Genomic DNA, 25,048 nt, shown 5'->3' on the forward strand with positions numbered 1-25,048 from the left:
ACTGATGGATCTGGGAACACATGCAAGGCGGGCCTTGTCTAATATTCTGATGGCAAGTGGGAATCTATGGTAGTACAACAAAAGGGTTCACCTCAGGTGGTAGAATTACGAGCTGTACTAAAAATATTTCAGAATTTTCCCATTCCCTTTAATTTGATTACTGATTCAACATATGTAGCTGGCATTATAAAGCAATTGGATAGATCTGTTATAGAGCATATATGTAATCAATGTGTTTTTGAATTGCTGCGAGCTCTGTGGCAAGAAATTCAAATCCGAACTGCATTGTTTTATGTTTTACATGTAAGAAATCATACTAATTTGCCTGGGTTTATTGCAGAAGGCAATGCTCGAGTGGACTCTTTGGTTTTTCATCCTAAAACAACAATTTGTACCAGAGTGGAAGCAATAGCACAATTGCTTGTCAAAGTGCATAAAAGGATAACAGACATTACCGGACTAGACTCAGATGCTATCTATTTACCTATCAAGAAGGAATATCTACAGTGGTTAACAAATCAGTCAACTCTTTTTCAAATGGCCTTACAGGACTTTACTGGACAATTGTTAACACATTTGCCAAAAGATAAAAAGCTACAGTTTATTTGCAAACAGGATTGGGAAGAAAAACCTATCAGATCAGAGATACCTGTGACTGGACTAACTGTTTTTACTGATGCAGGAAAGCGATCGCATTCAGCAGTTATTACCTGGCAAGAGGATGGACAATGGAAACATTGTAAATTCTCAGGACAAACTGAGGACTCATTGCAGACACTTGAATTTTTTGCGATATATCAGGTTTTTGTAAAATGGAAGGATTTACCTGTCAATATTGTAACAGACTCTCTTTATGCAGCAGGCGTTGTAAATCGAATTGAAAGAGCTTTTATACGACCAATAAGAAATATGCGACCTTACACCATTTTGCTACAGTTGCATCAAGCAATAAACCTCAGAAAGATACCTTATTTTGTCACCCACTTTCGTAGTCATCAATTTGATCAAGGTTTGAGCATTGGAAATAATAAAGCAGACACAGACGCAAATATCACCAAATTTATTTGAACAAGTATACCTATCCCATCAATTCTTTCATCAATCAGCGAAAATGTTAGCGAAACAATTTCACCTCACCATGGCACAAGCACGTGAATTAGTTAATGTTTGTCCTAGTTGTCAGAAAATTGGCATGGGAATTGGAATAGGGGTAAATCCTTGAGGACTGAGTGCGTTGCTACTGTGGCAAATGGATGTTACTCACATTGCAGAATTTGGAAGGCTCAAATATGTTCATGTATCTGTTGATATGTTTTCACATGTAATATGGGCAACAGCACAAACTGGGGAAACAGGTCGTCATGTCAAACGACATTTACTTGCTTGCTTTGCAAGCCTTGGGGTTCCACAACAACTTAAGACTGATAATGGACCAGCATACTATTCATAGATTTTTCGTCAATTTTGTCAACTATGGGGTATTACACATGTCACTGGGATTCCTCATTCGCCTACGGGTCAGGCGATTGTGGAACGTGCTCATAGTACATTGAAACAGCTTCTGCAAAAACAAAAAGGGGGAGAGGTGACTGAACCTTGAGAGACTTGCAAAAGCTGTTTATGTACTTAACCATTTAACTTTAGCAGGAGATAAGGAGCAACCCCCAATTGTAATACATTGGGAGGCAGTTTGACAGGGAGCAAGCTATGTGAAAAACAAAGGCAAAGTGTGGTATAGGGAACCAGGTACTAACGAATGGTTGGGACCAGGGGAACTATTACTAATGGGTCGAGGTTATGCTTCTGTCTCTACAGGCGCAGGAGTACGGTGGATTGTCTCTAAAAGGATGGTTAGCCACATTATTAGAGGGAATAGTTTATGTAGTTGTGATTATAGTTATCATAGGGATCTGCGTGGGTTGTGTTAAGACAATCATTGAGAATAGTATATGGAAGTAGTGAGATAATAAATCTAACTACTTCCAAAGGGGGAAATTGACACCGGATGGTTTAGCAACGGTTTAGCAAGAGTAGGCCTCAGAGTAGGCTCTAAAAGGCCTGATCTGTGTTACCTTTAAACAGAATCAGCTTTCCTGTCAGTAACTTTCCTTTCAACTAGAATAATAGAGAATAACAGTATGTTCTGAAGTAAACTGCATGTTTTGTAGATAGAGTCTGCTTATAGGAATGTTTATAATAGGCATTATCCTACTTGTGTTACCCTGTTTGTTTGCATGTTTGCAGAAAACTGTGCAACGAATGGTCAATACAGCCTTTTTGGCACAACAACAGAGAGCAGGATTTATGGGTAACCAAGGCTGGGATTCTCTGACCGGGCTCTGCGAGACACAGGGAACCAGGTTCAAAAGTACCTGTGGGGGAAGCCGAAACAGCACCAGCCTTGACCTTCAGACGTGAGGAGTCATGGCAGTACAGAGAGTCTGGTAAAGCGGCGGGGCGCCAAGAAAGATGAGGAATGGCGACCGTTGCTGAGTGAAACAAAAGCTTTGAACAATGCGCTTATGATTAGCGTGCTTTTGCTTTGCATCTCAGGAGTTGCAGGGGAATCTTACTGGAGAACCTGGGCTCGGGATGTTGTATCCGCCAGCTACGCTTACGCTTTGACGCAAGGCTCCAAAATCAGCGATACGCTTTACTTCGCATGACTTGAAGCATGGGGAGGGGGAAATGTAGGTAGATTAGGGTACGGCGACCGGAAAATCTCGGGCTGTAACGGAAGGTAGGCGTGGCGAAAGGAGCAGGATGTGCAAGTATCATGTGAGTTCGTACGGGACAAGACGACTATATAAGGCTGTTGCTCAGTTAAATAAATGCCATTTGTTGCATCCTCACTTTGGTGTCAGTGCTCAATGGCCCTGGGGTGCGGATAGCCTCAGGCCAGCCAGCAACCGAACGGAGCTTGCTGCAGACAAGCAGCAACAATCTGTTGTGCTTTCATAGTCTTTTCCCTATTTTCACCAAATACCAAAGGAATTGAAGAGAATATCACCTGCGCACCTACCCCCTTCACCAAACGCCCCAGGGCCCTGAAGTCCCTTTTGATTGCCCTGGGACTTCTCCCTTCAATCTCATCCCTACCCACCTGGAATACTAATAGTGGGTAGTAGTCAGAGGGTCTCACCAGTTGAGGAATCCTCCTGGCAACATCCCTTACCCGTGCCCCTGGGAGGCAGCAGACTTCCCTGTGAGTCGGGTCTGGCCTGCATATGGGGCCCTCCGTTCCCCTTAGCAGGGAGTCGCCTATAACAATTACTTTTCTTTTCTCCTTTTTGGAGCTGGTTGCTACCCTCTTACTCGGTTGCTTCTGTTTACGTAGCCCCGTAGAGGGTCTTTCACCTAGATTTGTATCTTCCTGACACTCAGGAAGACGCTCAGGCTCCAGCGCCTCATACCTATTCTGCAAGAGGACGTGGGGAGGGGAGAAAGGTCGGGATGGGGTTCACCTGCCACCCCGAGCAGGGACCTGCCTCCATTCCCCCCCATCCCCTAGGTCTCCTCCTGCTCCATGTGGAGGAGGAAGAGGATCCTCCACTACCCAGGGAGCATTAGGCCTGTCCTAATATATCTGCCATTGGGAATTATTTTTGCATAAGTGTCCCAGAAGGAGCAAAGCAAATTTGGATTTTGACATAATGGGCAGTGTTGCTCATTCCCATAGCAGGACTGATAGATCATGTATCAAGAAAGCAGCACTAGGACTGAAATGAGATGAACTCATGCATTCACAATTGTAAAGATGATATGCTAAATAACAACCTTTCACTCCCAAAAGGGCATGTCCGAAAAACCGCAACTGACTACATCATCAGAGCTTTCCTCCCCAGACTCTTCATAATTAGCACATTTTTGTCAACTAGTAAAACCAAATTTGTTTTTCAGAAGGGTATTTAAAATGTGCACATAGTAAAGAAGATGTCTTCCTTTTCTTTTTCTTTTTTTCTCCTCAGACATGCTGGAGTTGATTCTCTTATTCTTACTCCTTCTGGAAAAAAGGAGCAACATCGACTGTCTTTTGGTGGGAATTTGATATAACCCAAAAGAGAGATGCGTTTTCCTCTGCTAAAAGCAGAAGTATGAGTGCTGTGAGCACTGTGGGGAATGAAAGTAAGCAAAGTTTCTCAGTAGAAGAGAGGCAGAAATCATTAAAACAAACAGGAAAAAAAAAGCAGAGGAGGAATTTCTTTTAGGTGAGAAAGGAATTCTTCATGGATAGAGAAAGTAGATTCTTTGGTAGAGCAAAACCAGGAAAAATTAGTAAAATTAGATATTATGCATGCAAAATTTAAAATTATTTTCCTTGGTAGGTAGACAGAACTTTTTTTTCTTCCAATTTTCCTTCAAGCTATGAACATCATCTTTCATGTGTGGAGTAGAGAGGGTAAGGAGGAGGTGGAAGAGGAGTGCTGATTCTATCCATGATGATTCATAATGGAGAAATTAGTATAATCCCTCCTCTTTCAATCCATTAGCTACTGGCCGCCTTCTCCTCTCTACTCTGCTCTTATGAGACCCAACCTAGAGTACTGCACTCAGCTCTGAGGCCACCAACATAAGAAAGACAGGGACCTGTTGGAGCAAGTCCAGAGGAGGGACAGATGATCAGAGGGCGGGAGCACCTCTCCTATGACAGGCTAAGAGAGCTGGGGCTGTTCAGCCTAGAGAAGAGAAGGCTCCAGGGAGACCTTCTAGCAGCCTTCCAGTACCTGAAGGGGGCCTACAGGAAAGAAGGAGAGGGATTTTTTACAAGGGCATGTAGTGATAGGATGAGGGTTAACAGTTTTAAACTGAAAGAGGGTAGATTTAGATTAGATATTAGGAAGAAATTCTTTACTGTGAGGGTGGTGAGACACTGCAACAAGTTGCCCAGAGAAACTGTAGATGCCCCCTCCCTGGAATTGTTCAAGGCCAGGTTGGATGAGGCTTTGAGCAACCGGTCTAGTGAAAAGGTGTCCCTGCCCATGGAAGGGGGTTTGGAATTAGATGATCTTTAAGGTCCCTTCCAACCCAAACCATTCTATGGTTCTATGATTCTATGATTCTGTCTCCTTCCTATAGCACTGAATGGTACATAGCAGAAGAAAGCTTAGTGAAGGAATTTCTCTTAAAATTTCTTAACCATCCATACTAACAGTGACTATCACCAGGCAAATAGTTCTTCCCACTCCATCCTCTTATGTCCTGATTTGCTTTCTGTTTTATGTGTAGTATCCTTACTTGCTCGTTGTCATCCCATACCAAGGCTGGTGGGTCTTACTGAACCTAGTAAAATCATACAATGTGACTCAACTCCTCATTTTAAGATAAAATCTTACAATCTGTCAGGCCAGTACTGAAGAGGCAAATTTCTTTTGTAAACGACCATGTTCCATTAACATGGTTAAACTTTGTCTGCTCACAGGAAAAGTCAATTGGCTCGTCAATTTGAGTAGTTGGGAGTATTGAACCCCACTATTTTGTTTCTTTGCTATTCCTACATTTAATGCATAAAAAACAATCAGTCTTCAGGAAAAATGATAGCTGAGGTTTAACTTATTTGAGAGAAGAGAGAAGAAAGGTCAACACTAACAAAGAGCAGCTTTACAAAAAAATACAGTATACTATTGGCAAATTATTATTAAGAAGTGCAATTTGAAGTCTACAAATGGGTAACCAAGTTAGCAGCAGCTCTGAGAAGCTGTAAGGATACACATTAGTTGCTCTAACAGCTGTGGAAGAAACTGTAGGCCTAAGTGTCTTGCTTTTGTTCGTATCAATCTCTGTGACTGTTGAAGAGATAAGTATGTCTGACAAGTTTCATTTCAAAGAAACCTCTTTGTGACTAACAATGAGTAGATCTCATTACCTGTTTCTTGTTTCAGTCCAGTGAAAGACTAAATCTGAAGTTCAATTTGTCAGTCTTTCTTCTTAATCAGTGTAGAAAAAACTATCCTTAAAGTAAAGTAACTAACTGAGGAAAAAAAAGGAAAACTAGTTGTTCTTATCTTTTGAAATCTGGGCTCTAGCTGGAGGGTACATTTTTTTATTAAAATAGCTTTTATCAGCCGAAGAAATTAACTAGTCTAGAAAGAACGTTTATCAAAACTGCAGTTAGTCTCTGAAAAGCAGTTAGGCCTGAGCAAAATGAAATTAAATAAGAAAATTCAGTGCCCCTGTGGAACATTCCCAAAAGAAGTGCATGGGAAAAAGAATATAAAAGTGCCAGTATACATTAAATAGTTTAGCACATACTACACAGAACAAGTCATTACATAATGGTAATTAAAGTTGTTTAAGTGTATTCCTACAGTGTTATTGCCAAAGGTCAACATGCTGGTTTTGGCTGGGATAGAGTTGATTTTCTTCATAGTAGCTAGTATGGGGCTAGGTTTTGGATTTGTGCTGGAAATAGTGTTGATAATACAGGGATGTTTTAGTTATCGCTGAGCAGTGCTTGCACAGAGTCAGGGCCTTTTCTGCTTCTCACACCACCCCACCAGCAAGTTAGCTGGGGGTACACAAGGAGTTGGGAGGGGACACAGCTGGGACAGCTGGCCCCAGTTGACCATAGTATCATAAGGCATATCCCATAGTCTATGATGTCATGCTCAGCATATAAAGCTGGGGGAAGAAGAAGGAAGGGAAGGACATTCAGAGTTATAGCGTTTTGTCTTCCCAAGTAACTGTTACACAGGATGGAGCCCTGCTTTCCTGGAGATGGCTGAACACCTGCCTGCCAATGGGAAGTAGTGAATGAATTCCTTGTTTTGTTTTGCTTGCATGCGCAGATTTTGCTTTACTTATTGAACTGTCTTTATCTCAACCCACAAGTTTTCTCACTTTTACTCTTCTGATTCTCTCCCCCATCCCACCAGGGAGGAGTGAGCAAGCAGCTGTGTGGTATTTAGTTGCCAGCTGGGTTTCAACCACAACAGTCAAGAACCAAAAAACTTTCACTCTTATATGTGACTCTCATTCACTGAGACTCATCACCTTCAGGTTTACAGGCATCCATGACAGAGTGAAACAAAACACCAGATACTCTCTTGATTGCCACTATGCCTGCTATATTACCCCACTTTGTGCGGTATGACCATCGAAAGAATGTATTGGCTGGCATTAAGTCACAGAATCACAGAATCAATCAGGTTGGAAGAGCCCTCTGGGATCATCAAGTCCAACCATTGCCCTGACACCACCATGTCAACTAGACCATGGCACTAAGTGCCATGTCCAGTCTTTTCTTAAACACATCCAGAGATGGTGACTCCACCACCTCCCTGGGCAGCCCGTTTCAATGTCTAATGACCCTTTCTGAGAAGAAATGCTTCCTAATGTCTAACCTGAACCTCCCCTGGTGAAGCTTGAGGCTACGTCCTCTTGTCCTATCGCTAGTCGCCTGGGAGAAGAGGCCGACTCCCACTCCACTACAACCTCCCTTCAGGTAGTTGTAGACTGCAATAAGGTCACCTCGGAGCCTCCTCTTCTCCAGGCTAAACAACCCCAGCTCCCTCTCAGCCGTTCCTCATAGGTCAGACCCTCCAGACCCTTCACCAGCTTGGTGGCCCTCCTCTGGACTCGCTCCAACACCTCAACATCTTTCTTGAAGCGCGGGGCCCAGAACTGGACACAGTACTCAAGATGCGGCCTCCTCATTGCCGAGTAGAGAGGGACGATCACTTCCCTAGACCGGCTGGCTACACTATTCCTAATAGAGGCCAGGATGCCATTGGCCTTCTTGGCCACCTGGGCACACTGCTGGCTCATGTTTAGCCAGCTGTCGATCAGCACCCCCAGGTCTCTTTCCGCCGGGCTGCTTTCTAACCACTCTTCCCCCAGCCTGTAGCGCTGCATGGGGTTGTTGTGGCTGAAGTGTAAAAATCTCATTGTTCTTGTTGAACCTCATGCCATTGGTCTTGGCCCATCTATCTAACTTGCCCAGATCCCTCCGTAGGTTGAGAGAGATCCATGAAAGTCATTTAGTCCAGCCTCTCACTCAAAGCAAAGCAAGTGATGTTGTTGATAGAGTTTCTTCCTCTTTGCCAGGAGGACCATGATGTTGATGCTTTCTTCCTCCTTCACTTGGGACTGTGTCTTGACATTTTCCAACATGCTTTCATATCGTGCTCTTTCTCCGTTGATCTTCAACTCCATGTTGCATGCAAACTTATGATATTCCTAATGTCAGAGATATGCTGGATATTTGTTCTTTGTTCTCTTTTTAGCCCTAAAACTGTTTTTTTCCCTGCTGCCAAGGTTACATTCCATTAAATGACCACTGATTTTTAGAGCTGGGATCTTCAGTATCATCTTCTGCCACATCAGGAAGTGTCTGTATTCCTCTCTGCTGCATCCTGTGTTTATCTTAGCTGATGTTTTTCTTCAGATCCTAGACTCTTGTTATTTAGTGACAACTGCAGCTTTTATTTTTATTATTATTAAGAGAAAATTATTTTCCCAAGAGTTGTAAACAATACCTTCATGTTACTACCTAGGTTTCCTCCACAACTTAAAAGGCTAGATGCTTGTATTTATTTGCCTAGGAAACAAATGAAAAATAAAAAAGGGGGTTTTTCAGTATCAGATCAGTATCCTGATCTGAGAGAAAAGGGAGGCTGACTCATGATTTCTGAATGCTGAACTCCTGAGATTGGCCATAGAAATGATTAGGAGAAATGTTCCTCAGAGGCAACAGCAAAAAAAAAAGAAAAGAAATTATTGTGTGTGGTTAATTTACACGTATGAGAATGAAACAAAGATACAGATGGTGAAGAAATATAAGTGCACGAGAAACTGGATGAACATCGATGTTTACGGGAATGGTGATGAGGGAGAAAGAAACAAGGGCGGTAATGGTAGGTGAGGAACATTGTCTGTAGCAGTCAATAATCAATGCAAGCAGTGTTCAATCAATATGCAAAGAATCAGCTACAGTGGCTACAGCAGCACACTCAGTGAAGAAGTTAAAATGGCTGCAGCACATACAATGTGCATTTGTTAATCAACAAGCAGTTGAAGTTGTGCCATCTACTGTGACAAGAAGAAGCATGAGGCAGGGGACAGGCAAACAAAGGTTAAGTGAATAAAGTGTGATTGATTATTAACAAGGCCAGCAAGCCGGTGAGAAGCAAAGGCAGTTAAGACTGAAGGATGATAAGCACGGTTCTTTGTAAACACAACAGAAAATGCCGAAAAAACACACCCCTGCAGCCCTGCTCAGCTCACAGCACTTCCAGCCTCGCACGCACCGGAGGAGCTGCAGAGCTGCTCAGGCAGGCTGTAAATCTCCCACAGCAATACTTCATCCTTCTGTCCATGTCTCTCTAACCACTAAGGAGAATTCCCTTGTGCAACTTCTGTCTTCTGCCAGGCATATCCTCAACACTCATACAGTCCCCTCCTTTTTAATCCTATATTAGAGTAGTAAGTAGGAACTATGATTACCTGCCATCACCATATAGATTCTGTACTACTACCTATAATGCTCACTCTGCTCTTTCAGATCCTTTTGCTATACAGTACTTTGCTATTTCTTTGGCCTGTTCCCTGTCCAGATCTTTACTTTCCTTTGTTACTTCCACTCATGGAGCTTATTTTTGTTGTAACACGTGAGCAAATAAATGCAACTTGCCAATGAAATGGAGAAGGGCATTGTACAGACAGCACATTGCAGTCGTTCTAGAAGTGCAGAGAAGAGTGTAAACATTTAGTCAGAGTCTTTAGAGAGAAGAAGGACAGCCGCTAGTAGACTTCCTCCAGTGAGGAATGCTGACAGTTATCTCTTCTGGTTTGTATTTGTTTGTTTGGGGTTTTTTGGATAGGGCGTAGGGTGGTCTTTTTTTCAGGTTATGAGTAAATTGAAATTATTTCCAAAGGGGAGATATTATGAAAGGAAGGTGAACAGGTATAATCAATTATTTCAGTATTCTACAACAGGATCTATCAAGAGTTTTGTGACCCATAAGTTGTATACCTTGTTTGTCTAACAAGACTGGCCAGGATGGCTGATCAGTGGTGGTTTCCCAGCATTATCAGGAATCTGAATATTACCCTTCAAGTAGCTGAAAAGGCCATGAAATGATCCACTCTGAGAAAAAGCACAGTTATATTTAGTCTGTGATGGGCATAGCACTTATGAAATTACAGTACCATTTTCTGCCTGGATGCTGAAATTCTACAACACATTACATTTGGATGGGGTTTTGAGCAACCTGGTATCCTGGAAAAGTGTCCCTGCCCGTGGAAGAGGGGTTGGGACTAGATGATCTTTAAGGTCCCTTCCAACTGAAACCAATCTATGATTCTATGATTCTATGATATAAGTACAATATATTCAAAACCAAAATAAGACTCTGAGCTTTTCGGCAAACCTGACTTAGTTTGTCCATAGTAATTTGAAGTGGAAGACATTAAGCGTAGGAAAAATACTGTACATATGGCTAAGAAGGGGTCATGCAAAACTTGCTGTCTGTGGCTTGAGGTATTTTTACACCATGATGCTACAAAGTAGCTCACTCCTATTACACTCCTGCAATAGTCAAACAGTAGAGCACACAATACAGAAACAGGTATATTTCATAGGTATACTATCCTTGCAAACATGCTTTAGGTAGAAATAATACCAGGAAATTACTTCCCCAGTATCTTTTTTGATTATAAAACAACTTAATTATTTTTGTTAAGAAAAGAAAAATATATACTTGTACAGTCCTTCAAAATTCATTGTTTTCTTAAAATCCTATAACTTGAAAAAAATCATTTTGTTAAATCTACATGCAATCATGTTGTTCTCTAGCAACTTTTATGAAATTGGTATTATATAAACTATATATTACTCTCAAAAAATCTTTCTTATAAAGAAAGGAAAAAAGAGCTGTTTCTGTGAGCTATTTTGATAGTTACTTTCAGATATCATTATCAACTAAAATGGCTATTCCACATGATAGGTAGATTTATCTATAGACAGATAGACTTCTGCATACAACTCCTTAACTACAAAAAGATATAGGCATCTATATTCAGATAGATACTACTCTGTCCCCTATCACCTGTAAGTGAAGAAAAAAAAAAGAGTGTATAATCTAGAAGAATAAATATTAGTAATAATTTTCAGAATATCACAAGCTTACTATTGAATTTTATGTTTTCTATAACATAAACAGCAAGAGTAGAAACATGTAAATAAATGAGGGGCAGAACAGCCCTTTATAACCGTAAGTGCACATTATGTTATGTTAAGGGGAAAAAAGCCTGAATGAATGAATTTAGAATAACTGGTTTTGAAACAAAGGAGTTAACATTCATCTATATCCAAACAAGGAAATTCACATATTTTAGGGAGCTATTTAACAGCACTCCATACAAATGTGTTTACATCTACAGATGTTTGGGAGACCTCAACAATGATTTTCAAACCTATTTGCTAATCTCACCTACATTGGACGGAAGGTAAGAGTTTCCAAGATACCTGACAGAAGAGAAAGGCAGCATTGGTGAATACTGACAGAAGGATAAGGACTACTTTGGTGTTCAGCTGGTCACTGGGATTTTGTTCAGCTGAGAGCCATTACAAGCTTCACAGCTGTAGGAAGGCTACAGTTGCCATTTTCACCTTATTAAATATCACAGAAACCTACTGCAAAACTCAAATCCAAAGGAAAGCCACTTTTATTATTCCCACTTACAGAGCAAGTTTTCAGAGGAGATCACTGCTCTTTGTTTATTAACATGATTATGGATTTTTTGCAATCTGAGTAGAAGTAACTTCTTGACTATTACAGTACTAACAGCAGTGACATTACGATGCTGTGTGGAGGTGAAGAGCTCTAGACAGAGGTCAGGGTTTTGCAGGACACTGTGCTGCAAAGGGAGCCTTCCCTAAGGGAAATGTTGGTGGAAAAGGACTTGGAGAAGGACAGGCTAGCTAGTCATTGTAACTCCCATTAGGTAAAGTTCACAAGTGAAGGAGTAATATAATATAGTCAGCCTTGGTGAGAAACCTTTATCTACACAATGAAATGTGCTAATTACTGGGGGAGCATTTACTTCTGCTTCTTCATGTCACAAATTTATAATTATAAACTTTAGCTTACAGTTCTATTACTCAGCTGCTGTGGCATGGATTAAGATACTGGAGTGTAAGGGTCTAGGCTTTATTCAATGTTAGCCCATTCTGTTTCCACAAGACAGAAGCTGTGCTTTGAAAAGGAAGAGGGGAAAGGCAGTTTTATGTCAGCAGACAGGATAGAGAGAAGGATGAGAGGGAGTTTCCCATGCTTGTCTCCATGGGTCTGAACTCTTTATACAATGGGTGAAGGTGACAGATTAAAAAGATATTTGTGTGAGCTGACAAAGAAGAAAATTATGAAACCAGAGGTCTTAAGATATAATGCATTGATAGATAAGTAATAAGGAGCTATGGCAATCTCAGTTTGTTACGGAAGATATAAATCAGAAAGACCTGATTCATTCAGGACATATGGAGATGTCATGTAGTACTGTCACGGTTTAAAGCTGGGCTGGCTATTAAACCGGTGGCAGATGCTCTCTATTAACCCTCTTCCCCCACCCAGAACCCCAGGCATTCTGTTTTAGTCCAAACCAGGACAAACACAAGAAAAATGCTAATACTGTGACCTGTCATAATGTCAGAATTATTGTAAGGTAGAAAACATGGGGCTCACCGTGAAGAGTGCTTGGACACTATGGGATGTGCAGGCAGGTTTGGCAAATTCTCTCAAGTACTAGGGTGTACCGAAGTAACTACTGCCAAAGCACTCCTCAGGAGAATGAACTGATTATTAAGTCTAGGTGAAAGCTACCTCTGCATCTCTGTATCAGTTTCAGAAACTTAACCTTGTCTCCCCTTCCCCACCTTCATCTTTCCCAAGATGAAAATGCTCTGTAAATTCAATTCCAAATCAAAACAGTTTCTGAACAACTAAAATCCCAATTTTCCATTTCCTGAAAGTTTTTTTCCAACCTTATTCTCTTGCAAGCTTATAGTGTATACTTGTCGACAAATGTTATAAAGATGGGACAAAATAATTTCCTCAGACTCTAAAGAGAATTATCAATATCTCCAAAGCAGTAATATTGGGCTTGGAAAGGTATGTTTCCTTGCCATTTTTAACTCCCTTGGGCAAGACCTCAGCATATTCCAGGTAGGATTTTCTATGAGGGTCATATTTATATGGGGTATGTGAGGACTTAAGGAAGAGTAAAATTCATAGTGAGGTTTCTAAAAGCATCCAATTTAAAGGTGGATTGAATAAGCTGAAAAGCATAAAATGTGAAAAAAATCTCTCAAGGTATTTAGACACTCTAAAAAGTCTGAACTAAAGTGAATTTAGCAGCACACACCACATGAAAAAATCAGTGGGCCTTTTATACAGTTCCTGTGTTATATATGAGCATAAGAAAATTCCACCTTTAGCAACTGTCACTTCTTGATTTTGACAAAAAATATAAATGCCCCAGTTCTAGACACAATTGCAACATCATCTCATGTTTTAAACAGTCTTAAGAGGAAAAGTTCACACAAACATTTTCTTGTTTCCACTTATTTTGCTATATTAAAAAAGAAAATAATTAGGGATATAACACCATTCTTCTGGTCAACCAGGAGCAGTGGCTGTCAAATAACATTTGATGAAGCCAATGAGTTGACTGGACTGTTTCAGTGTTCACTGATGGCTGCTATCCATATCAGTGTCTATAGTTGCTGCAATAAATTATTAGTCTAACGAAGACAAATACAATGTTAATGTCCCGGAGTTCTGTTGCAAAGTAAAATGAGTGAAGAGCTATCCTTATGTTTGGATCCAATTTGAAATGTAATTCATGACATTTTCCAACAAAAGCTGCAATTGATGTCATGGACGTTGTTGTCATTGCATTGCAAACACTTCTTTACTTGTCTGTCAAAATCAGAGCAGCTGTCACAATTCAACTAAATTGAAAAGAAATGTAATTAGAAATCCCTACTTTATAAAATTTCCGGTATACTTTAGCTGAAGTCATTGTAGTCATTATATAGATTTCAGTCAGAAATGCAGTCTTCAAATTTTTTTAATAGAAAATATTGCCTTTTCTGTTTTTCTGAATGCTGGGTGTGATTATAAAAAATGGAAGTTAGCTGAGATTAAAATATTACTGTATATCCCCTGTACTAGAAAGTAATACTTCTTATTTTTTTTAAATCATGTATTTATTACATATAATCCTCTATCTTTTAGGTCTTTTCTATGTATAACGCGGATCAGGAGCGAGTTGAGAGTTTGTGGGTGCGAATTAAGGGGCAGGCTGGCAAGGGTGATACTGTTGTGGGTGTCTATTACAGGCCACCGGATCAGGATGAGGACGGTGATGAGGCCTTCTACAGGCAGCTGAGAGCAGTCTCGCAATTACAGGGCCTGGTTGTTGTGGGGGATTTCAACTACCCTGATATTTACTGGGAGGCCTACTCAGCCAGCCATCCTCAGTCCAGGAGGTTCCTCCAGTGCGTTGATGATAACTTTCTGATGCAAATGGTGGATGAGCCAACTAGGAGAAGAGCGCTGCTGGATCTGATCCTCACTAACAAGGAGGGTCTGGTTGAAGAGGTGAAGGTTGAGGGCAGCCTTGGTTGTAGTGACCATGAGATGGTAGAGTTCAGGATCTCATGTGGCAGGAACAGAATAGCTAGCAGAATCACAACCCTGAACTTCAGGAGGGCCAACTTTGGCCTTTTCCAGCAATTGCTAGGGGAAATCCCATGGGACAGGGTACTAGAAGGTAAGGGGGCCCAAGATAGTTGGTTAGCATTCAAGGACTGCTTCTTCCGAGCTCAAGATCAGAGCATCCCAACAGGTAGGAAGTCAAGGAAGGGTACCAGGAGACCTGCATGGTTAAAGAGGGAACTGCTGGGCAAACTCAAGTGGAAGAAGAGGGTGTACAGATCGTGGAAGGAGGGGCTGGCCACTTGGGAGGAATATAAGTCTGTTGTCAGAGGATGTAGGGAGGCAACTAGGAAAGCTAAGGCCTCCTTGGAATTAAACCTTGCAAGAGAGGTCAAGGACAACACAAAGGGCTTCTTCAAATACATTGCAGGTAAAGCCAACACTAGAGGCAATGTAGGCCCACTGATGAATGAGGTGGGGGTCCTGGAGACAGAGGATAAAAAGAAGGCGGAGTTACTGAATGCCTTCTTTGCCTCTGTCTGTACTGCTGGAGGCTGTCCTGAGGAGCCCTGGACCCCTGAGGCCTCAGAAGAAGTCAGGATAGAGGAGGAATCTGTCTTGGTTGATGAGGGCTGGGTCAGGGACCAATTAAGCAACCTGGACGTCCATAAATCCATGGGCCCTGATGGGATGCACCCGCGGGTGCTGAGGCAGCTGGCAGAAGTCATTGCTAGGCCACTCTCCATCATCTTTGCTAAGTCGTGGGCAACGGGAGAGGTGCCTGAGGACTGGAGGAAAGCGAATGTCACTCCAGTCTTCAAAAAGGGCAGGAAGGAGGACCCGGGTAACTATAGACCGGTCAGCCTCACCTCCATCCCCGGAAAGGTGATGGAGCAACTTGTTCTTGGTGCTGTCTCTAGGCACATCAAGGATAGGGGGATCATTAGGGGCACTCAGCATGGCTTCACCAACGGGAAGTCTTCCTCAACCAACTTGATAGCCTTTTATGAGGATGTAACCCGGTGGATAGATGATGGTAAAGCTGTGGATGTGGTCTATCTCGATTTCAGTAAAGCGTTTGACACGGTCTCCCACAGCATCCTCGCAGCTAAACTGGGGAAGTGTGGTCTGGATGATCGGGTAGTGAGGTGGATTGTGAACTGGCTGAAGGAAAGAAGCCAGAGAGTAGTGGTCAGCGGGACAGAGTCCAGTTGGAGGTCTGTGTCTAGCGGAGTTCCGCAAGGGTCGGTTCTGGGACCAGTTCTATTCAATATATTCATTAATGACTTGGATGAGGGATTAGAGTGCGCTGTCAGCAAGTTCGCTGATGACACCAAACTGGGAGGAGTGGCTGACGCGCCGGAAGGCTGTGCAGCCATTCAGAGAGACCTAGACAGGCTGGAGAGTTGGGCGGGGAGAAATTTAATGAAATATAACAAGGGCAAGTGTAGAGTCCTGCATCTGGGCAAGAACAACCCCATGTACCAGTACAAGTTGGGGGCAGAGCTGTTGGAGAGCAGCGTAGGGGAAAGGGACCTGGGGGTCCTAGTGGACAGCAGGATGACCATGAGCCAGCAGTGTGCCCTTGTGGCCAAGAAGGCCAATGGCATCCTGGGGTGTATTAGAAGGGGTGTGGTTAGCATGTCGAGAGAGGTTCTCCTCCCCCTCTACTCTGCCCTGGTGAGGCCGCATCTGGAATATTGTGTCCAGTTCTGGGCCCCTCAGTTCAAGAAGGACAGGGAACTGCTAGAGAGAGTCCAGCGCAGAGCCACGAAGATGATTAAGGGAGTGGAACATCTCCCTTATGAGGAGAGGCTGAGGGAGCTGGGTCTCTTTAGCTTAGAGAAGAGGAGACTGAGGGGTGACCTCATTAATGTTTATAAATATGTAAAGGGCAAGTGTCATGAGGATGGAGCCAGGCTCTTCTCAGTGACATCCCTTGACAGGACAAGGGGCAATGCGTGCAAGCTGGAGCACAGGAGGTTCCACTTAAATTTGAGGAAAAACTTCTTTAAGGTGAGGGTGACCGAACACTGGAACAGGCTGCCCAGAGAGGTTGTGGAGTCTCCTTCTCTGGAGACATTCAAAACCCGCCTGGACGCGTTCCTGTGTGATATGGTCTAGGCAATCCTGCCCCGGCAGGGGGATTGGACTAGATGATCTTTCGAGGTCCCTTCCAATCCCTAACATTCTGTGATTCTGTGATTCTGTGAAAGTTGAGGCATTTACCATAGAACCAACAAAATGTAGTGGGCGTGTTAAAAGAGGCATTCAGAATCAGAGACTGAGTTTACCTCATAGTTTTTCAGGTCCTCAGAGAGACAGATTCTACCAGAAAGTTCTTGCTATTAAAAAACAGTGAATGATACAGAAAACTACTTGATGCAGCTCCAGCCCCCACAAAGCTACTGGTTTTGGGCAGAATAAGGAGGGAGAATTAGTTTTAAACCTTTCATCCAACCCACAGATCTCTGCAGGGGCTGTTGTTAGAGCAATATTACACAATTTCTGGAAATGTTTGCAGCCGCAACTGGCTTTATTCATTTATTAAGAGGTATTTTTAATTAGTCTAAATGTCATGTAACCTGGTCAACCATGAGACTTAATCCTTCAAAAGAATATATTTTTCAAGAAATTCCTAGACATATTTTGCACAAATTTTGCAAATATTTCTGCTTCTTAAACTTTATTCCTTAGCAGAGACATTCGGACAATTGCTTATTGCAATTTTCTTACCTCTAATCCCAAGAAACTCACCAACACATTTCTTACAGAGTAACAAATAGATACAGCAAACTATTAACAGTTGGACCTCTGACCCAAAATTTCTGCAGAAAGATAATAAAGCAGTTGAATAAGAAGAGATTTAAACTTATTCATCAGCAGACATAAATGTTTATGTTTGTTGAATAAATTATTCACTGGTAATCATTCTTTTATTTCCAGGTATGCTTGATTTGTTTCCCATTTGAACATCCATTTCATCTTTTTTAATAGATTTACTGTCTCCTTTTATACAAAAGTCTGTATTTTCAGAGCTGGATGTCTGAAGTAAAAGCACATTGAGGCATCCAAAGAAGTGACCTGATTTTTAGAAATGTTGAGACTCAGCTCCCAGTGTGATCAATATATATTGATTCCACTTACTACATTCTCTTTATGCAGTTGAAAACATACCAATATTGCCATCCAGTATTTCATCAGGAAGCTATAAAAAAAATCTTAGATATCTGTGTTATTGGCAAACTAAAAGTAAGTGTCAAACTATAATCTCAGTGGTGTATAGTGTTAGCAATACTCAACATTGATTTGTAGAGTTTGAATTAGAGAATTTATTTACGTATTCTCTGAAATGCAACAAATGTTTTCAAACTGAATGCTATAGATAAGGGCTTAAAAACTGTCTTTGACCTCTCAGATAGTTCACTTGAAATCTTCTTTCTTAGAGATGTAGTTATTAACAGTACATATTTATATCCTACATCTTCTGTAAGAACAGTTTCCCTGTGAAGCCAAGCCACTGATTCTGAAAGGTTTGTTATGTTTTGTTCATATCTTTCTTATCATTCTGAAAATGCCATAACTTCCCTCACCTTAAGGCTCTTACTGGATTATAAACTGGAAGAATCGACATCCTATCTCTGTTAACCTTTGGTAAAGCTTCAGGAACTATTCCTTGCTCATGAAAAAGCCATCTAATTGCTAATCTATAATCCTTTTAATATGCTCTACGTTTTGGATTGATCTATTGCCAGCTGACCCAGCAGTGCCCATGGCTATATTAATCCTATTATTCACATGTTCCGATGGAACTCTAATGAAGTCTGAAAGGCTTGCATATTACTGATATTAAGGATGGTTACACTTGTATTGCACCTAATTATGGCACATTCTATTGTATCATCTAATTGTGCAAATTACATTTTTTCCCAAGGCATAATTTATTTTGATTACAAGCTTTATCATATTGTTTTCATCTGTGTTGGTTTTTTTTGGGGGAACACTTATTTACAGCTCCAGTCTTATGGTTTTAATATACTAATAAGCATTACATCACTTGACCAGACTGAAAATAAAAATAGCAAGGTAAACAATGATGTTTTGAAAAATAGGAGTAATAAATAATAATAGTATCTTGTATATTTAGAATTTAACCTGAGGATTTAAAAACACTCTAAAAAAATGACAAATTTTTGGGCCTTAAAATACTCTTTTAGGAAAGAGTATTTAAGAATATGATAATCCTGTAGAGAAAGAAATTAATGAAGCGTGTTAATAGTAAAGTCACTTTACTATCATCTGCCACAGTTCTCCAGTCTTGACTTTTTGTCATTCATTCTTGCAAAAAATACAGGAACAGTAGGCTTTGTGTTGACTTCTCCTTTAGGAATTTGAAGCAATTCACAACTGTTGAGACTGATGTAATCACTTTTAGTGTTCCACACTGAAAAACAAATCTATCTTTTCACTCCATGCATTGCACAGCAAGTAAAACACATCATCTCTAAGTACTGCATCAGAAAAAAACTTTCTAATCCAGCTATCTTTAATCCACTGCAACCTGGAAAATAAAGGTTTCTATTCCCTACACTGATGCCCTTCACTGAATCTTATTATGGCTTGGATCATGTATCTCCACAAAACTTGCCCTGCAGTTACAAGAGAAATCATTTACCCTTCATGATGCCAGAAGAAAAATAATAGTCTGCCCTCTCAAAAAATCACTCAAACCAATTGTCATATGTGTTATTCTGTCAACCATCCCAAGAAATAAAAGCATCAACACAGAATCTGTGTTTTCTAAACTGTATCTCTGCTATGATAACATCTTATCCCAACTTGGCAGTAGCCTCCATTTCCTTTGTATTGGAAATTAACATTTTATTATTAACCCTTAAAAATTAAAGAAGATTAAGGATGTTGTAATGTCTCAGCTACTGAGCAATCAGCCGAATACATATGTTCTTCATTGGCAGAAAAATAAATATCAAAGCCTCAGCTGAAGAGTAACCTTCAGCTATGAGAGCTTTCTCTCTTAGATCTATATCCACATACTAAATCTAACCCATAAAGTATAACCTTAGACAACTAATGTCACAATGGAGTATTGATTACTTGCTTAACCTTACTAAGTCTTATGTATTTATATACAAATACAGATTCACAATAGCATACACTTACAATAGCCAGCTTATATTACGCAATATTGTGCAACTGGCTATTTGATTGTGCTTCCCGAACACCAGAGAAAGTGAGGATATATGCACGTTATCTCTGAAACACTTCAGTAAGGTTGTCTAATTGGAATGCTACTTAATTCCAATTTCAAGAAGAAGTCAGGATAGAGGAGGAGTCTGTCTTCGTTGATGAGGGCTGGGTCAGGGACCAATTAAGCAATCTGGACATCCATAAATCCATGGGCCCTGATGGGATGCACCCGCGGGTGCTGAGGGAGCTGGCGGAAGTCATTGCTAGGCCACTCTCCATCATCTTTGCTAAATCGTGGGCAACGGGAGAGGTGCCTGAGGACTGGAGGAAAGCAAATGTCACTCCAGTCTTCAAAAAGGGCAAGAAGGAGAACCCGGGTAACTATAGACCAGTCAGCCTCACCTCCATCCCCGGAAAGGTGATGGAACAACTTGTCCTTGGTGCTGTCTCTAGGCACGTCAAGGATAGGGGGACCATTAGGGGCACTCAACATGGCTTCACCAAGGGGAAGTCATGCTTAACCAACCTGATAGCCTTTTATGAGGATGTAACCCAGTGGATAGATGATGGTAAAGCTGTGGATGTGGTCTATCTTGATTTCAGTAAAGCGTTTGACCCAGTCTCCCACAGCATCCTCGCAGCTAAACTGAGGAAGTGTGGTCTGGATGACTGGGTAGTGAGGTGGATTGTGAACTGGTCAATGGGACAGAGTCCACTTGGAGGCCTGTGTCTAGCGGAGTCCCTCAAGGGTCGGTACTGGGACCAGTACTATTCAATATATTCATTAATGACTTGGATGAGGGAATAGAGTGCACTGTCAGCAAGTTCGCTGATGACACCAAACTGGGAGGAGTGGCTGACACACGGGAAGGCTGCGCAGCCATTCAGAGAGACCTAGACAGGCTGGAGAGTTGGGCGGGGAGAAATTTAATGAAATATAACAAGGGCAAGTGTAGAGTCCTGCATCTGGGCAAGAACAACCCCATGTACCAGTACAAGTTGGGGACAGAGCTGTTGGAGAGCAGCGTAGGGGAAAGGGACCTGGGGGTCCTAGTGGACAACAGGATGACCATGAGCCAGCAGTGTGCCCTTGTGGCCAAGAAGGCCAATGGCATCCTGGGGTGTATTAGAAGGGGTGTGGTCAGCAGGTCGAGAGAGGTTCTCCTCCCCCTCTACTCTGCCCTGGTGAGGCCGCATCTGGAATGTTGTGTCCAGTTCTGGGCCCCTCAGTTCAAGAAGGACAGGGAACTGCTAGAGAGAGTCCAGCGCAGAGCCACGAAGATGATTAAGGGAGTGGAACATCTCCCTTATGAGGAGAGGCTGAGGGAGCTGGGTCTCTTTAGCTTAGAGAAGAGGAGACTGAGAGGGGACCTCATTAATGTTTCTAAATATGTAAAGGGCAAGTGTCATGAGGATGGAGCCAGGCTCTTCTCAGTGACATCCCTTGACAGGACAAGGGGCAATGCGTGCAAGCTGGAGCACAGGAGGTTCCACATAAATATGAGGAAAAACTTCTTTACGGTGAGGGTGACTGAACACTGGAACAGGCTGCCCAGAGAGGTTGTGGAGTCTCCTTCTCTGGAGACATTCAAAACCCGCCTGGACACGTTCCTGTGTGATATGATCTAGGTAATCCTGCTCCGGCAGGGGGATTGGACTAGATGATCTTTCGAGGTCCCTTCCAATCCCTAACATTCTGTGATTCTGTGATTCTGTGATTCCGTGTAATTATCCAATATACTGGCAACAGGTATGCTACTCATAAGCAAGAGTCACATGTCTAATTCAGGGTATTTTAAAATCTGCTACATCAGTGGCTTTGCGGGTCATAATTGTAGATAAACCAATGCAGAAACATTTGCACATTACTCAACATATATGTGCTTTCTTGACAAAACACTAGTCTTTTAAAAATCTCTAGGAAGAATAATCCCCTTTGGCAGGCAGTGGCGCTTACTTTGGTTTTGACTCTTTTACAAGTTACTTGCTTTCCCTGGACACTCTGCTCAATCCCTCTATGAGGCTTTCCATAGAGCATCCTTCTTTCCTCTCTACATGTGCAACTGGCTCTCCTTACAAAACAAATCAGAGAGACTGAGGAATTCAGTCTGTCTCTTCATGGCATCAGGAATTCAGGAACTACCTCAGATGACCTGTGTCTTACAGCATAGACCCAGGCAACATTTTCTGCAACTAAGAGGCCAGGAGCCACTCTAAGGTAATTTCTCATGCTATTTTTCCTCCTTTCCCTATGCGGTAGGAGGTAACTATGCAACCCCCCTGAAACACTTCCCACTCTATAAAAATCACCTAGAAATGAGACATATGGTGCTTAAAGAGACTTGATAAGCCAGAATTGGAGACTGAAAATTCACCTGTAACCCAGCTACCCACTCTGAGAAATTCTTTGCCTTACCAGTAACCTTATTGTCATTCCAAGGAACAACTCTGAATTAGGTGCGATTCAGCATGGGCAACAGCGTAACAAACGAGGACACAGAGTTGTTAAGAGATATAAGTGGAAAAATAAGTAGTTCAACTAAGGGAAATCAATAGATTATTAAACCCTTGGCAATACATGTTATTAACATAAATGTGCTCTTTAGTCTGCTAATAGACTTACCAGCCAAAAGCATTTTTCCCTTTAGGAGCATGAACACCACAGAATGCAAGAGTGTCTGACTCACTGTATCATCTTAAAAGAAGAGAACTGTGTCAATGTTGGATATATTTCCTCTGACCAGTATTAGCAAACACTCACCAAATTGAGGGGGCGGGAGGGGAAAGGGGGAAGCAAAAACCAAACAAAACAACTGGCTATGCAGGACATCAGCATTGCTCAGTTGATAGCTTAGTTGCAGTTTGCTTGACTAACTGCAAACAGTAAACCATTAAAGCAGCCATTAAGAGAGTTGAGAATCAAGTTAGCACAATGTTATAAATCATGTAGGCTGAGGGGCCTAAGATTCATGGAAGGCCCCTACGATTCATGGATAGAATGTGAAAATAAAAACCATCTGGGGAAATGAATATAGAATTTGGTTTATGTTTTACTATTTCAGATTCCTGAGATCCTAACCAAATCCTGTATGTTCTCCATTTTAGCATTTCAATTTCTTATCAGCTCATTTGCTTAAAATATCATCCTCAAAAGAAACAAAAAAATATGTGGCTAAGATATTAGTTTTGGATGGAAGGAGGAGAGAGGGAAGAAATGACTCACGTCATCTTTGATTTTGACTTAATGATACCAATTCTCCCACAGCATCCTCCTAGACAAACTGGCTGCCCGGGGCTTGGATGGGTGGACTCTTAAATGGGTTAAAAACTGTCTGGATGGCCGAGCCCAGAGAGTGGTGGTGAATGGGGCAAAGTCCAACTGGCGGCCGGTCACTAGCGGTGTTCCCCAGGGCTCAGTTCTGGGGCCGGTGCTGTTCAATATCTTTATAGATGATCTAGACATAGGGATTGATTGCACCCTCAGCAAATTTGCAGATGACACCAAGCTGGGTGGGAGTGTCGGTCTGCTGGAGGGTAGGAAGGCCCTACAGAGGGATCTGGACAGGTTGGATAGATGGGCCAAGACCAATGGCATGAGGTTCAACAAGAACAAGTGCCAGGTCTTACACTTTGGCCACAACAACCCCATGCAGCTCTACAGGCTGGGGGAAGAGTGGTTAGAAAGTGGCCCGGTGGAAAGAGACCTGGGGGTGCTGATCGACAGCTGGCTAAACATGAGCCAGCAGTGTGCCCAGGTGGCCAAGAAGGCCAATGGCATCCTGGCCTCTATTAGGAATAGTGTAGCCAGCCGGTCTAAGGAAGTGATCGTCCCTCTCTACTCGGCAATGAGGAGGCCGCATCTTGAGTACTGTGTCCAGTTCTGGGCCCCGCGCTTCAAGAAAGATGTTGAGGTGTTGGAGTGAGTCCAGAGGAGGGCCACCAAGCTGGTGAAGGGTCTGGAGGGTCTGACCTATGAGGAACGGCTGAGAGGGAGCTGGGGTTGTTTAGCCTGGAGAAGAGGAGGCTCCGAGGTGACCTTATTGCAGTCTACAACTACCTGAAGGGAGGTTGTAGTGAAGTGGGAGTTGGCCTCTTCTCCCGGGCAACTAGCGATAGGATAAGAGGACACAGCCTCAAGCTTCGCCAGGGGAGGTTCAGGTTGGACATCAGGAAGAATTTCTTTTCAGAAAGGGTTATTAGACATTGGAATGGGCTGCCCAGGGAGGTGGTGGAGTCACCATCTCTGGATGTGTTTAAGAAAAGACTGGACATGGCACTTAGTGCCATGGTCTAGTTGACATGGTGGTGTCAGGGCAATGGTTGGACTCGATGATCCCTGAGGTCTCTTCCAACCTGATTGATTCTGTGATTCTGTGATTCAGTTATCACTATCAGTCTATTGCAACATTATTTCTAAGATATTTGTGATAGTTTATAGTTAGCAGCTGTATTTGTGTATAATTGATCTCTTATTTTCTCTGGGATTTGCTGAAGTAAATTGACACAGATTTACTTGCTTTTTAATGTCTTTTTTTTTTTTTTGTCAAACACTTTTAAACCATTTTTAGTTGCTGTCATGGTTTAAAGCTGGGACAGCTATTAAACCGGTGGCAGATGCTCTCTGTTAACCCTCCCTGCCCCCTGAAGGGAAAGGGAAAGGGAAAAGGGAGAGAGACTTACGAGTTGGAAAGTTAAAACAGTTTTAATAAACTATAATAATGAAAAAGAGTATAATAATAATAATGGAAATAAATAAATATATACAAATATATACAAAACCAAGATCGAGCTCCCCCGATGTCGGTCACGTCACCACCGGCACTGCAGGGCAGGCTCCGGGAAGGCCCAGACTGGGCCCAGTGACGGATGGGAACTGGATTCAGGGATGCATGGATTGGGGTCGGGGGCAGCAGGAAAATGGACAAAGTCCTCTTCAGACACTGGCCATAGCAGAAGGGGCGAGAAGGGAGAAGAAGAAACAAGACCCTCGTTATCCCCCCGCTTTATATTGAGAATGACGTGTATGGGATGGAATACCTTCATTGGTCAATTTTGGGTCACCTGCCCTGTCCGCTTCTCCCTGCAGGTGCGACCCTCCTGTGGCTCTTCACTCGTAAGCAGTGAGGAATTTAGCAGTGACCTTGGTTTCTCTAAGAATAAGTACAGCCAGAGCCTTTCTGCAC

The sequence above is a fragment of the Nyctibius grandis genome, chromosome 7, assembly GCF_013368605.1.
Source record: "Nyctibius grandis isolate bNycGra1 chromosome 7, bNycGra1.pri, whole genome shotgun sequence".
NCBI lineage: Eukaryota > Metazoa > Chordata > Aves > Nyctibiiformes > Nyctibiidae > Nyctibius > Nyctibius grandis.